A 17,661-nucleotide genomic window follows, 5' to 3' on the forward strand; every position below is an offset into this window, starting at 1 on the left:
AATGTGTATTCTGTTGTTTTTGGATGGAATGTCCTATAAATATCAATTAAGTCCATCTTGTTTAATGTATCATTTAAAGCTTGTGTTTCCTTATTTATTTTCATTTTGGATGATCTGTCCATTGGTGAGAGTGGGTTGTTAAAGTCCCCTACTATGATTGTGTTGCTGTCGATTTCCCCTTTTATGGCTGTTAGTATTTGCCTTATGTATTGAGGTGCTCCTATGTTGGGTGCATAAATATTTACAATTGTTATACCTTCCTCTTGGATCGATCCCTTGATCATTATATAGTGTCCTTCTTTGTCTCTTGTAATAGTCTTTATTTTAAAGTCTATTTTGTCTGATATGAGAATTGCTACTCCAGCTTTCTTTTGATTTCCATTTGCATGGAATATCTTTTTCCATCCCCTCACTTTCAGTCTATATGTGTCTCTAGGTCTGAAGTGGGTCTCTTGTAGACAGCATATATATGGGTCTTGTTTTTGTATCCATTCAGCCAGCCTGTGTCTTTTGGTGGAAGCATTTAATCCATTTACATTCAAGGTAATTATCGATATGTATGTTCCTATTCCCATTTTCTTAAATGTTTTGGGTTTGTTATTTTAGGTGTTTTCCTTCTCTTGTGTTTCTTGCCTAGAGAAGTTCCTTTAGCATTTGTTGTAAAGCTGGTTTGGTGGTGCTGAACTCTCTTAGCTTTTGCTTGTCTGTAAAGGTTTTAATTTCTCCATCGAATCTGAATGAGATCCTTGCTGGGTAGTGTAATCTTGATTGCAGGTTTTTCTCCTTCATCACTTTAAGTATATCCTGCCACTCCCTTCTGGCTTGCAGAGTTTCTGCTGAAAGATCAGATGTTAACCTTATGGGGATTCCCTTGTGTGTTATTTGTTTTTTTTCCCTTGCTGCCTTTAATATGTTTTCCTTATATTTAATTTTTGACAGTTTGATTAATATGTGTCTTGGTGTGTTTCTCCTTGGGTTTATCCTGTATGGGACTCTCTGTGCTTCCAGGACTTGATTAACTATTTCCTTTCCCATATTAGGGAAGTTTTCAACTATAATCTCTTCAAATATCTTCTCAGTCCCTTTCTTTTTCTCTTCTTCTTCTGGGACCCCTATAATTCGAATGTTGGCACGTTTAATGTTGTCCCAGAGGTCTCTGAGACTATCCTCAGTTCTTTTCATTCTTTTTTCTTTATCCTGCTCTGCAGTAGTTATTTCCACCATTTTATCTTCCAGGTCACTTATCCTTTCTTCTGCCTCAGTTATTCTGCTATTGATCCCATCTAGAGTATTTTTAATTTCATTTATTGTGGTTTTCATCATTGCTTGGTTCCTCTTTAGTTCTTCTACGTCCTTGTTAAATGTTTCTTGCATTTTGTCTATTCTATTTCCAAGATTTTGGATCATCCTTACTATCATTATTCTGAATTCTTTTTCAGGTAGACTACCTATTTCCTCTTCATTTGTTAAGTCTGGTATGTTCTGACCCTGCTCCTTCATCTGCTGTGTGTTTTTCTGTCGTCTCATTTTGCTTATCTTACTGTGTTTGGGGTCTCCTTTTCACAGGCTGCAGGTTCGTAGTTCCTGTTGTTTTTGGTATCTGTCCCCAGTGGCTAAGGTTGGTTCAGTGGGTTGTGTAGGCTTCCTGGTGGAGGGAACTAGTGCCTGAGCTCTGGTGGATGCGGTTGGATCTTGTCTTTCTGGTGGACACGTCCACGTCTGGTGGTGTATTTTGGGGTGTCTGTGGCCTTATTATGATTTTAGGCAGCCTCTCTGCTAATGGATGGGGCTGTGTTCCTGTCTTGCTAGTTGTTTGGCATAGGGTGTCCAGCACTGTAGCTTGTTGGTCGTTGAGTGAAGCTGGGTCTTGATGTTGAGATGGAGCTCTCTGAGAGATTTTTGCCGTTTGGTATTACGTGAAGCTGAGAGGTCTCTTGTGGACCAGTGTCCTGAAGTTGGCTCTCCCACCTCAGAGGCACGGCCCTGATGCCTGGCTGGAGCACCAAGAGCCTTTCGTCCACACGGCTCAGAGTAAAAGGGAGAAAAAATAGAAAGAAAGAAAGAAAGAAAGAAAGAGGCTATAATATAGTGAAGTAAAATAAAGCTATTGTAAAGCAAAGCTATACAGACAAAATCGCACCCAGAAGCATATACATATACACTCACAAATAAAGGAAAAGGGGAAAAATTAATATATCCTGCTCCCAAAGTCCACCTCCTGAATTTGGGATGATTCGTTGTCTATTCAGGTATTCACCAGATGCAGGCACATCAAGTTGTTTGTGGAGTTTTAATCCGCTGCTTCTAAGGCTGCTGGGAGAGATTTCCCCTTATCTTCCCTGTTCGCACAGTTCCTGGGGTTCAGCTTTGGATTTGGACCCGCCTCTGCGTGTAGGTCGCCTGAGGGCGTCTATTCCCCACACAGACAGGACGGGGTTAAAGGAGCAGCTGCTTCGGGGGCTCTGGCTCACTCAGGCCGCGGGGAGGGAGGTGTACAGAGGAGGCGGGGTGAGCCTGCGGCGGCCGAGGCCGGCGTGACGTTGCACCAGCCTGAGGCGGGCAGTGCGTTCTCCCGGGGAAGTTGTCCCCGGATCACGGGACCCTGGCAGTGGCGGGCTGCACAGTCTCCCAGGTGGGGCGATGTGGAGAGTGACTTGTGCTCACACACAGGCTTTTTGGAGGCGGCAGCAGCAGCCCCAGCGTCTCACGCCCGTCTCTGGGTTCCGTGCTGATCGCCGCGGCTCACGCCTTTCTCTGGAGTTCGTTTAGGCGGCACTCTGAATCCCCTCTCCTTGCGCGCCGCGAAACAAAGAGGCAAGAAAAAGTCTCTTGCCTCTTCGGCAGCTGCAGACTTTTTCCCGGACTCCCTACCAGCCAGCTGTGGTGCACTAACCCCTTCAGGCTGTGTTCACGCCGCCAGCCCCAGTCCTCTCCCTGCGATCCAACCGAAACCGAAACCCGAGCCTCAGCTCCCAGCCCCGCCCGCCAAGCAGACAAGCCTCTCGGGCTGGTGAGTGCTGCTCCGCGCCGAGCCTCTGTGCGGGAGTCTCTCCGTTTTTTTCCTCTGCGCCCCTGTTGCTGTGGGGTCTGCGGTGATCGCCGCGGCTCGCGCCCTTCTCTGGAGTTCGTTTAGGCGGCGCTCTGAATCCCCTCTCCTTGCGCGCCGCGAAACAAAGAGGCAAGAAAAAGTCCCTTGCCTCTTCGGCAGCTGCAGACTTTTTCCCGGTCTCCCTCCCAGCCAGCTGTTGTGCGCTAATCCCTTCAGGCTGTGTTCACGCTGCCAGCCTCAGTCCTCTCCCTGCGATCCGACCGAAGCCCGAGCCTCAGCTCCCAGCCCCGCCCGCCCCGGCGGGGGAGCAGACAAGCCTCTCGGGGGGCTGGAGAGTGCTGCTCGGCGCCGAGCCTCTGTGCAGGAATCTCTCCGTTTTTCCCTCTGCGCCCCTGTTGCTGTGGGATCCGCGCTGGTAGCTGCGGCTCGCGCCCGTCTCTGAAGTTCGTTTAGGCAGCGCTCTGAATCCCCTCTCCTCGCGCACCAGGAAACAAAGAGGGAAGAAAAAGTCTCTTGCCTCTTCGGCAGCTGCAGACTTTTTCCCGGACTCCCTCTCAGCTAGCTGTGGTGCACTAACGCCTTCAGGCTGTGTTCACGCCGCCAACCCCAGTCCTCTCCCTGCGATCCGACCGAAGCCCGAGCCTCAGCTCCCAGCCCCGCCCGCCCCGGCGGGTGAGCAGACAAGCCTCTCGGGCTGGAGAGTGCTGCTCGGCGCCGAGCCTCCGTGCGGGAACCTCTCCGCTTTGCCCTCCGCACCCCTGTGGCTGCGCTCTCCTCCGTGGCTCTGAAGCTTCCCCCCTCTGCCACCCGCAGTCTCCGCCCGCGAAGGGGCTTCCTAGTGCGTGGAAATCTTTCCTCCTTCACGGCTCCCTCCCACTAGTGCAGGTGCCGTCCCTATTCTTTTGTCTCTGTTATTTCTTTTTTCTTTTGCCCTACCCAAGTACGGGGGGAGTTTCTTGCCTTTTTGGAGGTCGGACGTTTTCTGCCAGCGTTCAGTGGGTGTTCTGTAGGAGCAGTTCCACGTGTAGATGTATTTCTACTGTATCTGTGGGAAGGAAGGTGATCTCCGCGTCTTACTCTTCCGCCATCTTCCCGAGGACCCCCCTACACACATGTTTTTAAAAAGGAATGTCATGCCCTCACTTGTAATGTAAATACAAGCAATTTGTAAAAAAAAAAAAATACTGTTTTTTTAATATATAAATATTCACACAGAATCCTACCAGAAAACACAGAGGCCATCAGATGCTTGACCTACAGTTGCCTAGGAAGACAGATATGTTTTATTGGTAACTGATGCAGTTCTGCTAGTGCTGTGATTTACAGAATAAAGAATAATTCTTAACAAGTTTCTAAATTAAGCAAAATATATTGTAACTAGATTCCTGGAATTCAATGTATGTTAAAACTGTTTTTACTTGTAAAAGATTACAAGTAAAAAAGAATTACTTACTTGCAAAAATTAACTTAGTTGCAAACAATTCTTGTATGTAAAAGGAAGAAATTCTAGTCTTAGGTAATAATTAATGGATTTTTCACCCTCATTATGTGGCAGGACTGCAGTTACTTGCACAGTACAGGGGGGAATTTTCCATTGTGCTGGACCCATTGCAGGACATATTCCTTTCCAGTTTCTTGCCCACCAAATGCCAGGAGAGCCCTCAATCATTGTTAACACTTCCCAATGTCCTCTATGGATTCGTATTCCTTCTGCTGAGAACCACTGATCTGATTGGAAGACAGGATGCTGGGAAGGTTAAATTATACCAGAAGACTTCAGTAACAGCCCTGGAAAACAATGATAGGTATGTTATAAGGTGTCATATTTTTGACAGAGAAGTAGTAAAGGGATTAAGTCTTTTGCATTTTAAAGAGCCTACACTAGTCAAAGCTAGAATTAGACAAAGTAGGAATAGAGATGGGTCTTGAGCAATGGTTATCCTGCAGAGAGGCAGAAAGGAACAAGGAGGGCATCACAGGCTGGGGATCCACTGAGCAGACGTGGGCAAAGGCATGAAGTGCAAATAAACATGATCTGTGAGACAGTGATATAGGATTGCAGACATCCCCAAATTAGATCTTCCAGAAAACGCAGTTGGAGTTGGCAATTAGCTGCTGCTCCTCTCTCCTCTCTCTCTCTCTCTGTCTCTGTCTCTCTCCTCTCATTGTTTTAATCACAAAAGTACAAGTTATATCCCAGACCTCAGCCGACCTCTGTGAAATCCAATCCAGGTAGTGAGTGACGCTGAGGACAACTAAACTGATCGCTACTGTCGTATCTCTAAATAATTCATACAACGTAGGATAACGATGGATGTCTGTGATTATGTTAATAACATTGGTGATCATGGCTGTTGCATACTGCCACTCTAAAATGCCTTTGAAGACAGCTATTCATATTCATCCATAACAATGATAAACAGCTAATGACTTTTCAGAAGTTAGGTGAAGCCTTTTAAAAGATATTTAAACTGGACAATTTTCATATACCTTAGCAAACACTGGTAACAAAACACTAATGGAAATTTATTAAAAATTAGTAACTCTAATAATCAGTAGATTATATCAAATATCTCCTATCAGCATCACTACATGTTCTGTCCTTCTACTTCATTGATGATTATGTGTTTTACTAGTAAATACGGGCAAGATTTTTTAAGTTATTTGTGTGTGTCATGAAAAACGTAAGCAACCTAATATTTTCCCATATTGGATCTGCCCAAGAGGAAGAGAAAATGCACTCATGAGACGGTAGGATCTAATGAGTTTAGCGATTTAAAAATAAAAGATGATGGTTTTCTGTGTTTTAATTACCATTTAATTTCTCTTTACCTCATTTACTAAAATAATTTGTTACAATTATCTAAACTTGGACTTCCCTGGTGGTACAGTGGTTAAGAATCTTCCTGTCAATGCAGGGGACATCGGTTCCATCCCTGGTCGGGGAAGATTCCCACATGCCACGGAGCAACTAAGCCCATGAGCCACAACTACTGAGCTGGCGCTCTAGAGCCCGCGTGCGGCAACTACTGAAGCCCGTGCTCCGCAACAAGAGAAGCCACCAAAATGAGAAGCCCGCGCACCTCACCACAAAGAAGAGTAGCCCCCACTCACCTCAACTAGAGAAAGCCCGCATGCAGCAATGAAGACCCAACGCAGCCAAAAACAAAAAAATTATCTAACCTTTTATAGATACTTCTAGATTAAAAAAAAAAAATTACACAGTAATAAACATTAATTTTGAAGAATGAAGGAAGCAAAGTATAATAATGTGTTTCCCATCCTTTTGAAAGAATTTAGCAGTGGAAAAAAAACCCAGAAAAAAACTATTATTAATCTACATATGTACCTAATAATATTTAATTATATTTGTTTCCGTACCTCTTTTCACAAAGAATCATACCATCTTTTTGGACTTTAAATTGTATTTAAGTTTTTCCACCTTTACACACACATGAACACACACACACAAACATACACACAAATGTCAAAGATTCAGATAAACATAGATAATTCCTAGGCATATCTACTATGCTTTATTAACTTTCCACCCTCTGCCCTAATTAGTGCCTGACATGATGCCTTTCCTACAGAAAACTCTTGATAAGTATGTGTTGAATTAATGACACTTACATAATACTTTATATAACAATTTAAATGTGGCACATAAATAAAATGAAGTTCATTTCAATGATTTCCACAGTAGTCATACATGAAATGTGTCTTAAGACAGTTAAACTGATGTGATGATTCATCCAGCTGTAGGTTTTGTCAACACTGATAAGGAATTTTGCTTCTTAACATTCCCTAAGGTACTTAGGGAAAATGTTATTGATAAGCACAACTTGTTTTTTTATTGTTAAATGTGACATTCTTTCTGTATCAATGGCTTTATCTGCCTGGAAGCCATTGCCTTGAAGTGCACTAAAATGTTTATTTTAAAGCTCTTGAAAGGACCAGAAGCTTAGTGCTCCTTTGGTCTACAAATAATGACTGAAATCTGGTAACCCACTGAAATAGCTTCTTATCATTTCTCTAAGAAGTTTTGAAGTTACACGTGTTTGTTAAAAGCAAAATAAACAGTCAGGAAAAAAAAAATGTCACCAAGAATATAATTCTCTTTTCCAATAAACTTTATTTGCTTTTTCTCTTCTATGATTTCTATATCTTTTATTTTTATGAATGTTTTTGTGCATCTGTATATTACTCTGTGTTATTCTATTTCATATATGTATAGTTTGTCTTCTCAATTAAATTATAAATATGTTGAGGATCAGAAAAAAAACTGATACTGCTTTTGAATCTCCTTGTGCATGTGAACTCAATGTGGGAGATAGATCAAGATCTGTTGAGTATAATTTAACATTGCCACTATTTTGTTCTTGGACTTCAGTCTAAATTTTGTCAAATGGGGTAAAGAAGCAATGAAGATGGACTTGCTGTCTGATCAATAAATATTGTCTTGGGAGCCTCTTAGTCAAGCATGCCATCTTCTCACTCATCTTTTTAGTAAAAGTATTATTTGTAAAATTCTACTTTTAGTTCCTGTTTTCAATCGAACCTATCTGTTTAAAAAAATCATAGAGGTGAGAATGTATTAGGCACAGTTTTCATATGGAAAGACTGAGGGTTATGTGTGCTTTCCCACACTATCTGGCTCTTGTTCCTTACCACTATTCTTTCTATCCTTTGCTATTTCCTTTCCACAATCTTTCCCTGAGTGCCTATAGACTTAGAGAGGTCCCCAACATCTCAGAAATAAATTCCACGTGACCCTGTTCCTGCCTCTTCCTACTTTTCACATACATAGCTAGTTTATTTCTTTCCTTCCCTCCACTGGTAACTTTTAGCAGCTCCAGTTATTTCTTATTTCAAACGCTTGAACTTCCACATCCACTCTGACCCCAAATTATATTGATTTTCAGTCTCATTGGCTGTCAAATTGGTCTCTGTTGTCACTGCTGCTACCCTTGTCACCCTTTTTACACTACAGCTGGCCTAGCCTCTCTTCCTCACACCCTAGAATTTATCCTAAAGGGCATCAACTGTTAGATTCGTCCTTATTTCACCATCAGTCAATACCAAGTTTGTGCTTTGCAGCTTTGCAATCAGGGCTCTTCACAATCTGAGCCCAAGTATAATAATAGTGGCCACTTAGTATCACATATCAGTGCTATGGTAAGGGTTTTACACGTACTATTTCTAATTCATAATTCTCACACCAATCCTAGGCAGTAAATAACACTGACATCATTCTGTGGCTGAGGAAATATCTCTAAACTTTATTCCTAAACTTACCTTCCAGTGCAGCCCTGCCACACCCATGGCCACATGTGGCTATTGCTGTGTAGGGTCCCAGAACTCGCTTTACTTTCTCACCTCTAACCTTTCGTCTGCGATTGCAACATCTAGTTATATGTCAACTTCCATCTTCTGCCAAGTCTGCTCGTCAGTCAGGACCCAATTCAAACTCCAACATTTCTATTCTGTCAGCATTCCCCAGTAATCTAAGCAGGTAATCATTTCTTCCTCTTACCTGTAAAGCACACAGAGCCTTTCCACTTAAAGTTCTACTGCCTTGTGCTAGTAGCTCCCTTTCCTGAACATGCATCCTCTCTCCTCACCTAGCTTGCAGGATACTTAAGGTGTCAGGTCAGTTTTATACATTCTCTCATCCCACTAAGGATGGAAAGCCCTTAGCATAGCGCCCTTAATGGATTCTTCCTCTCTACTGATACTTTCCTCTCTTTTGCTTTGAATAATTAACATTTTAGTAGATATAGATTGCACTTGATTTATGTACGAATGCATATGTTAATAAAATTCAACTTCCCACGGGCCCCTTTTAATTTTAGTCTAAATGTTCTTGTTGTGTTTTAAATAGGATAAGCATATATTTATGAACATAGTTTCGAAATGCTCATAAATATTGTTCTTTTAATGCAGCATTATTTTTGAACACCAGCAAATGAAGATCCACACAGAGAACATGGATTGAGTGAGTCAGAAGATTTCATGCCAAAAATGAAGACCAGAATTGCAAAAATATTAAAAGGTGAGACATGAAAATTAGCAGAAACAGAAGAAAGAAGTTAAATGTGTAAAACAAGAATATTCTGCACATGCTGTTGAAGAAACTTCAGATCGCAGATACCACAATCTGGAAATTTAGCTTTGTGATGTGCTGGAACTTACTTTTACTTTCCACCTTTGTCCTTTGCTCTGTTTCAACATCTAGAATATGTACATTTCATTCTCCTGTGTCTACTCATCAGTCAGGACTTAATTCAAATCTCAACAGTTTAGCATTTTCCTCAAGTGTTTTATTCAGGGCAGAATAGCCATAAAAGTCATTTAAAAAGTCAATTCCAGCTTATGATAATTGACACATCATGCCAGAAGTTTAAAATACGTCTATTTTTCCTAAGTTTCATTCTTTCCCTACTAGGCTGCATTTTTAACATTTGCTGCAAATGGCTAGATCTTGAAGACGACGTGATTATACAATTATTAAAAACACTCGAGACAGATTTACTGAGATGTAGAAGAAAAAATATAAAATTAATTTCATTAATTGCTGCAGTTATTTTATATTAAAACCAAATGATAGTGTCTCTATGTCCATAACATTGCTCCATAGCACCCACCTAGTGACCTGCTTTTCGTGCAAGTATTCCTTTCATCCAAATCAGTAATCAAGACAATGCAAAGTCAGTCCCACATCTTTGATGATACTTAAAATTCTTTCTTACAAAAAGATAAATTCACACGCAGTGTGTCTTCCACCTTTCCACTTCCTGCTCTCCTCCAAGCCCGGACACACTCGGGCGGTGGGGTAGGGTCTGCATTGCGGGTCGCGGATGGGGATTATCTCCCTGAAGCTGAGTCCATCCGCTCCCTGGGGGTGGTACCACCCCGGCTCTCACCCAGCCGCCCTCCCGCCCCCGCGCATTCCTGAGCCCGGGACGCACGGGGGATGGGAGCTGAATGCCGCTCCGTGAGCCCACCCCCTGCCCAGGTGAGCGCTGCCGCCCTCCGGGTTCTGCTCGCCCGGCCGGGATGTCGCGACTTGTAGTTGCTGGTAGCCCCGAGGGCGGACAGGAAAGAAAGCCTTTCTATTTTGAGGGCCGAGGGTTGGAGGTCTGAGTTAGACAGGTTCCGGGGCGCTGGCTGGCTGCGCGGGCTTCGGTGCGACCCGGCTTGGGACCTGTTGCAGCCCGTCCCCACCCCGCCCTCGCTGGCTCGGCACCTGGGCCCGGGAGGCGCGGCCCGGGCAGGACCGAGCTGCCCTACGCGCCTGACGCGCAGGTGACTCCGCACCTCCGCTTCCTGGGACGCAAACCTTTGGCGCGGGCGCGGCTGCGCGCGGCTCGGGACGCTCCCGGCGGTAAGTGGGGTCCTGGCTCCCCTCCCCTCCCCTCCCCGGCGGGCGGGGGGCCACAGGGGCGGGGACCGCGGCCAGCCCGGGGCCGGCCAGGAGGAGGGCGCGAACCTCCCCGGGGAGCGCGCGCGGGATCGGACAGTCGCCGGCGTGCAGAGTTCAGTCTCCTGCTTTTATCTGCTTTTCTTTCGTTAGCGTGTGGGTAAGAGTGAGTTGGGAAGTTTGAAAAGTTCAGTCTTGTGGAAGTTTGAAAAGTTCAGTCTCAGGCGAGCTGGGTTCCGGTGCCCGAGGGACAGGCCCCGCTCGCGGTGTACTTTGGATCATTTTCCTCTTGGCTCTGGGGTCGGCGGTGGGGAGAGTCCTGGAGGCCTCCTTGGGAGGAAGGCGGCTGGATGGAGGAGGGGAGCTTGGGAAAAGGTGGGAACCGCGGCTGCACAGGGCGTGGGTGTCCTTTAGACCCAGCGTGGGGAACAGAACTCAAAAGGGAAAATAAAAGTTTGTACCTTGACACACTCTCCTATTTGTGTCCTATCCCACTTCTGCTCTCAGATTAATCCAGACTTGTGCTTTTCAAACTTTAGTTCCCCTGAGCCTGGGTCTGTGACCTTGATTAGCTCGCCCAGTCATTCTGGTTCCTATCAGATTTTAAGAACCACTGCTCTGGGGTGGTGGTGGCCTTAAAAGGAGAGGGGATTGCTCCTGGAAAGTCACATGGAGACTTTAGGTCTGTTCTTTGTGTCGTGTTGGGAGAATTATTACCTATATGGCCGGGGCGGGGGGTGGGGTGAAGAGGAAGATAAGGTATGTATGTTAGTAGTTGGAATCACGGGTATGTGAAGAGACAGTGGTGCTTTATAGGGAAGAGACTGGAGATTTGGGAACACAGGACCGCATGGAGACTGTGCCCGGAGGGATGTGCTTATAAATTATAGCGTCTCAGCCCCAGCAGTGGAGATTAGAGCTAAGGAGGCCAGAACACTAGGAAAGAGTGGGGCTGGTAGCCAGCAGTCAAGGCCAGACGCTGATATCCAGCAGCTCCTTTCCAGATTCCCACTTGATAGACATAATGCTAGGTTACCAGCAGGCACCTCCCCTCTTTCCCTTTCTCATCCCAAGCACAGGCAGGAGCCCCAGGGAAATCCATGACTGAGGCTGAATCAGTCCTGGCAAGAAATACGAAAGGGAACAGGGATGAAAGGGGCTCAGAAGAGGAAGCAGGTCTTTTCGGTTTTCCAAAATAACAAAAGAACAAGAGTGGCGTGGATCTGGATGGGGTGGGGGTGAGGCGGGTCTTGGTTCTGTTTGATTTCTCCCTGTCTTCCTGCAGTTCCTAGCATGATAGAGGCCCCCACGCCATCCAGTCCAAATTTCACCCCTTGCGTTTGAGCTTACGGCACACGTGGTGTACATGCCTGTGAAGGATGCTGGCGGCACCCTGCAGAGCCTGCCTGAGGGGCTGGGTGGATCCTGCCTTTCAAACTGGCACGTTTTAGACCCCAGACGCTCAGAATGTATTGTGGGAAGTATCACCCATTGAACAACTGCTGAAAGGGGTTGCGTACATGGAGACAAACCACACCTCTTGCTGCTGACTCAGTGATGTTTTTTGTGGTTACTCTCTGGAGATTGTTACTTTAACTGTAACTGACTAAACTTTTGGGTGATGGTTATTCTTTCTAGTACATCCCCTCCTGCTAGCAGACCCCTTACAGTTTATGGTGGAGCTTTTCTTGACCATGACTTACTGAACAGAAACAACTCACCTTCTTGCTTCCGGTTCCATTACATTATACACCTGTGAGTTTCCAGGATGTAACAGGGCCCTGTGAATCTTGCAGTGAAAATGTGATTCCAGTAAATCAGGCCTCTTCTGTAATGTAAATCTGGTTGGAGGAGACCTTTTGAACAGGCCCCACACTTAGCTTAATTTAACTAATTATTTGTAAAGTTACAAGTTGCCCTTGTTTAGCTAGTTAGGTAAGTTCATGTGTCTCCTGTAACTTGCCGAGTATGTGTGTCCCAGGGATGTTTCACAATTTCACAGCGTCTGTTAAACACAGTGTTAAAAATGTCCTTTTGATTACTTAATTATATCTAATTTGAAAGTGAAGTGTATTTTAGAACTTTGTTGGTGAATTTATCATTTGAAAATCAGAATACACTCCGCAAACCCCAACACCATGGAAACAGAATTCTAAATGATGGATTTTAGGGGTTCCATGGGTTAACTTTTATACAAATAGCACCTAAGCTCCATCAAGAATTAAATCCACCGACCACCAATTTCTCTGAGAAAATTTTCTGGAGCCTTCAGATGACTCTTCCTTCCTCCTGAGGTGGGCCAGTGGGCTTTGGCACTGTTTGCGGTACCTATCCCAGCCCACAAGGTAGAGTCGGGAACCCATGGGGATTGGCATTGCCAATCATGGGAGATGAGTACTGTGGGCAGCTGACACAGGACGGGGTTGGGGGGGGGGATGGTGGGCTCCAGTAGAAAGGGTATGTGTGGAGGTGAACTTGAATGGGAGCAAGTTGGCTTCCATTTGGGAAGGAAGGTTTTTAAGGAGTCAGGATGCTAGCATGCGTAGGAGGTAGGGGCGGGGGATCAGGGAGGTAAAAGATGTTTTGAGTAGCTGTGATGCTTTGAGGAAGATGAGCCTGGGTTGGAGAGATGATACCAATATAAGGGATATTCACCCATTGGACACATCTACATTGCAAAGTGCTTGAGTCACATGATCATGGCTTAATATGCAGAACTTTTCCTGGGGGACATCTAATTACTACCCAGTTTGTATTTTGTTTTATTTTTACACTGTCCTTTGGAGTGAGCCAGATGTTCCCCAAAAGGCACGTGCCATTTATCTTTTGAGCTATGTGTCAAATAATTTGTAGACTCTGCCCATCCCTGGGGAAGGTAAGGTGGTGGTAGTGGTCAGCCTCTGGCATAGGTACTGGCATAGGATCTGGTGTAACCTCCATGTGCATGTATATAAATGACAGCCAGTAGGCAGTGGCCTATTTTAAAGAGTTTATACAAAAGCTGTGCAGTCATGTTGTGTAAAGGTTATAACTTTGTGCTGTTGTGCCCTATCCATTCATTCAACATATATATATTGACAATTATGCACCAAACAATGTGTTCTACTCCGGGAATGTAAGGGTAACAAGATCCTGTTCTTGGATCTCAGGAAGCTCACAGTTAGGAACCTAATAAGTACAAACAGATATTAATGGATCAGGTCCCTTTACTTAGTATTTCCTTCATACTGTGAAGATCTCAGCAGATATTGTATATGTTCATTAATCATTTGTGAAATTGAACATTAGCAGACCTGAGTTACTGGTGATTTTGGACGGAGTATTTAAATTCTCTCAACCTCTCAAGTTTTTCACTGGTGTGAAAGGGCTTGGATACATGATCACTGGTGTATCCCATTGTGCTCTGAAATTCTCTGTGATTGCTTTTAATTGAGGGTACCATAAAATAGTGTTAACTAAGGTCTCCCCAAGGTATCACTGGAATCTCGTTATTTCCACTTCTATTGTCCAACTTTCATTTCAAAGGGTTTTAGTTCTCTATTTATTATCACGTTGCTTCTCAGATTGTATAAGCATTACTCACTTGGGGAAGAATAGGCAGTTTTCAGAGCACTAAAAAGCGGCATCTTCCACCTCAGTGGCTGTAATAGAGTCGCTCACCATGGGATGTCTGTCTGGGCTGTCTTTTATATACATGCACAAGCAATGATGGCTTCACTTCAAAACAGCGCGTTGCTCCAAATACTCAGTATCATCTGACTCATTCAATAGCTGTTTCCTGATGTTTTTTAAAAAATGTATTTTTCTCAAATAAATGTAACTCCTGAATTATTGGTTTGAGAAAAGTGAAAAAAAGGTAAGATGTTTTTAGAGTAAGGAGCTGTTGACGGTGTTTCCCAATGATTTCAGGGTTTTTTTTCAGTCTCAACCGTTCCTTTGCTTTCCAGTCTTACTGTCCATTTAACCTTTTTGGCCTCTCTTTGTCCCTTCTCGTTCCTTCTCTTCCTTTTCTTTCTTTTCCTCAATCTTCTCTTTCTTTCTTTGCTCCTCCATCTCATCCTTTCTCTTGTCTTCTTTTGATACCTCATCTTTCATCTTTTCTCTGTCCAGCCCTCCCATTCCCTACTTCTGTTTGTCTGTTTCCCCATTTGTTCACCTATTTATTTATTTATCTTTCTTCATGTCCATCTGTCATCTCCATCAGTACAGGTCTCTACTTTGGTACATTATATGTTTCTAAAAATCTGTAAAATCAAATTATATCAAAAAAACACATTACAAGGGGAATTTTATTCTCTGACAACTAAAATATAAATAAAATTGCCAGTTACATTTTAATGTTAAATACAATATTTAACAATACATTTCTAGCATTTTATGCATTTAAAAATTTGTTCTTTTCCTTCCTAATGGAACAGGCGTATAATGATCATCTGTTTAAAACTAAAGATTTGTCGCCTTTGACATATCCAATCATTTCAGTCTGCCTTGATTATATTCCATTTATTAGATAAGCATTTTATCACTACCATGGAGACTTTCATTTATCTATTTTTCAAAAACTTATAAGTTCAAGTTGGAATAAAATATTCAAATAAGAGTGCAAATAAGACAGTAAAAAGAGGGTAACGATGTTTTGAAACTGCATATTGACATGCTGACAGCCTTACTGGGCAGTAAATTGAAATATTTCTTAGTTGATGGATTAAAGACTGGATTTATCACAGAAGAGTTACTTTGAGTGTCAGTGTCTAATGTAGAAAAAGTCACAGGTCAAAAGAACTAAGGGACCACTTATACATATAATTGAATCTTTCTTTTTAAAATCTCAATAGAAAAATGATACTAAAGAAAACTGAAATGATAGCCTATGTCTACAATTTCCATGTCTATTAATGTGAGGCAAAAAACATCAGCCTCTAAACATTGAAAGTAACATGAAAAGTGCTTTATTACAAAAGCATTTGTTTGTGCAATTGGCCAGTTCTTGTACACTCACATCTAAAGGTATTCCCTGAGAAATCAGTCACATCTGGTACATCCTCAAAGCCTTAATTCAGAGCCCTGTTATTAAGACAGTGTCTTCAAACTATATAAAATCCCGTGATTTGTTTATAGAGTAGACTTACTCCCAGTTAGCAGGTTGCATCTTGTATGTAGAAGAGTTAGGACAAGAAACCTAAAGGGAAAAGAGCATAAAATCTATTCAAGGCCATTGGATCCCAAGTATGATTCCCCAGAAATTTGGGACAGGAGCCATAGATCATCTTAAGTAGGTGTGTGCACAAATCACATGTGGAGTAAGTGACTTGATAAAATCATTATTGATTTGAGTTGAAACAAACTGTTACTTTTGATTTTAATATCACAGCATAGTAATACCATTATCTGGGGGACACCCTCAATAGTTGTTTATTTTGTATACTTTCCATGTGAATGACTTTCTTGATTTGTACAGAGGATGGTTACAACTGAAGCACAGAGAAGATAGCTTTTGATAATGTAACCAGTGATAACACACCTTCAGAACAGTGCCAGGGTCTTTCCACTTGAAAATGTACATTGTTGTAGGGATTGCTTGTCATTACAGTTTCCCAGGTTAGAACCACGGTCAGAGAGATTAAAGCACAGTTACAAAGAGAGATCACAGGGAACTCTGGTTACTGTTTCCCTGAAATCCACAAGACCTAGAATCCATTATACAAATCCAGCAGCATTTACACATTTAAAAAATGTGTTTCTTTATTTAGACCTGATTAATTTCTATGTGTGCAGTTGTTTTATAAACAAGTTAAAGGAGCCAATGAAGAAGCTTAGTGAGAAATCAGTAAAAGGGTTGAACTAGCATGGGCTAGTTTTCCAATCACATTTTTTTGGGGGGAATTTCTGGGAGAAAATAAAAGAGGATCACTTTATTTCAACTGTGATATAGCTAGCTAAGCACATCCGGTGATGTGTTTTGGGGTGTCTGTGAGTTTATTATGATTTTAGGCAGCCTCTCTGCTATTGGGTGGGGTTGTGTTCCTGTCTTACTAGTTGTTTGGCATAGGGTGTCTAGCACTGTAGCTTGCTGGTCTTTGAGTGGAGCTGGGTCTTAGTGTTGAGATGGAGATCTCTGAGAGAGCTTTCGCCATTTGATATTACGTGGGGCTGGGAGGTCTCTGCTGGACCAATGTCCTGAACTCGGCTCTCCCACCTCAGAGGCTCAGGCCTGACACCCAGCCGGAGCACCAAGACCCTGTCAGCCACATGGCTCTAGCTTCTTCCTAAAGTAGACACATTCTCATAAATATTTCAAGGTATCTAGAAGAAAGTGCTAGTCTTGTACTGACTAAGCCCATGGATCTCAGCAACCTCAGCACACACCTTTTTTTCTTTCCTGATGAAAAGTACAGAGCTTTCACCTTTTCACTCAAAGGAAGCATTTTACATCCTCTCTCTGGCGTTTCCGAATTGCCATCTTCACTCCTCTTGCTTTGGGGTCGTTATTAAGTAAAATAAGGGTCACTTGAGCACAAGCCCTGTGACACCCCAGTCGGTCTGATAACCCAGACGGCCACCAAGTGACTCACATGCAAGTTTTACGTACCTTTAGAATGGAGAGATTTACATAATCCTCGAAACCATAATCTGGCTTTGTAACAGGATAATTTATTGGATAATCCGAAGCCTCACACTGCTGTGTTTTATCACGTTGTTAAAAAAAAAAAATGTCGATTTTTAAACTTCTCCGGGCTGCTCTGGAATATATAGTCCATGCCAGTTTCACCTTAATGATATACCAAACGTCTGTAATCATAATTAATTTAAACACAGAATGAATCCTTTCTTCCTGCTGAAATAAATCCATTTAATAATAGAACTGACATTAATAACAGAGGTGAAATGAGTCATGCTTTACAGCTAATTTGTATCACTATTTCCGTTGAAAAACACAAGACTTTAAACTTTGAAATTAAAGATGATATAAACGGATGGAGAGATATACCATGTTCTTGGATTGGAAGAATCAACATTGTGAAAATGACTCTACTACACAAAGCAATCTACAGACTCAATGCAATCCCTATCAAACTACCAATGGCATTTTTTCACAGAACTAGAACAAAAAATTGCACAATTTGTATGGAAACACAAAAGATCCTGAATAGCCAAAGCAGTCTTGAGAAAGAAAAATGGAGCTGGAGGA

At 43.0% G+C, this 17,661-nt stretch overlaps 1 protein-coding gene across 2 annotated transcripts in view; it reads left to right on the forward strand.

Moving 5' to 3' along the window:
• The first annotated feature begins 9,950 nt into the window (after positions 1-9,950).
• The window catches only part of FAM83B (family with sequence similarity 83 member B), an 82,736-nt gene continuing 75,025 nt past the window's right edge, over positions 9,951-17,661 (forward strand). The window contains exon 1 of one of the 2 annotated variants that reach the window (XM_082414294.1): positions 9,951-10,067. The gene's annotated coding sequence lies outside the window, so the exon portion shown is untranslated. Of the gene's footprint in view, positions 10,068-10,107; positions 10,437-17,661 lie in introns of those variants that run through there. The other variant, XM_082414293.1, reaches the window with a different exon arrangement.

This window comes from Balaenoptera physalus, assembly GCF_965194825.1.
Source record: "Balaenoptera physalus genome assembly, chromosome: 11".
NCBI lineage: Eukaryota > Metazoa > Chordata > Mammalia > Artiodactyla > Balaenopteridae > Balaenoptera > Balaenoptera physalus.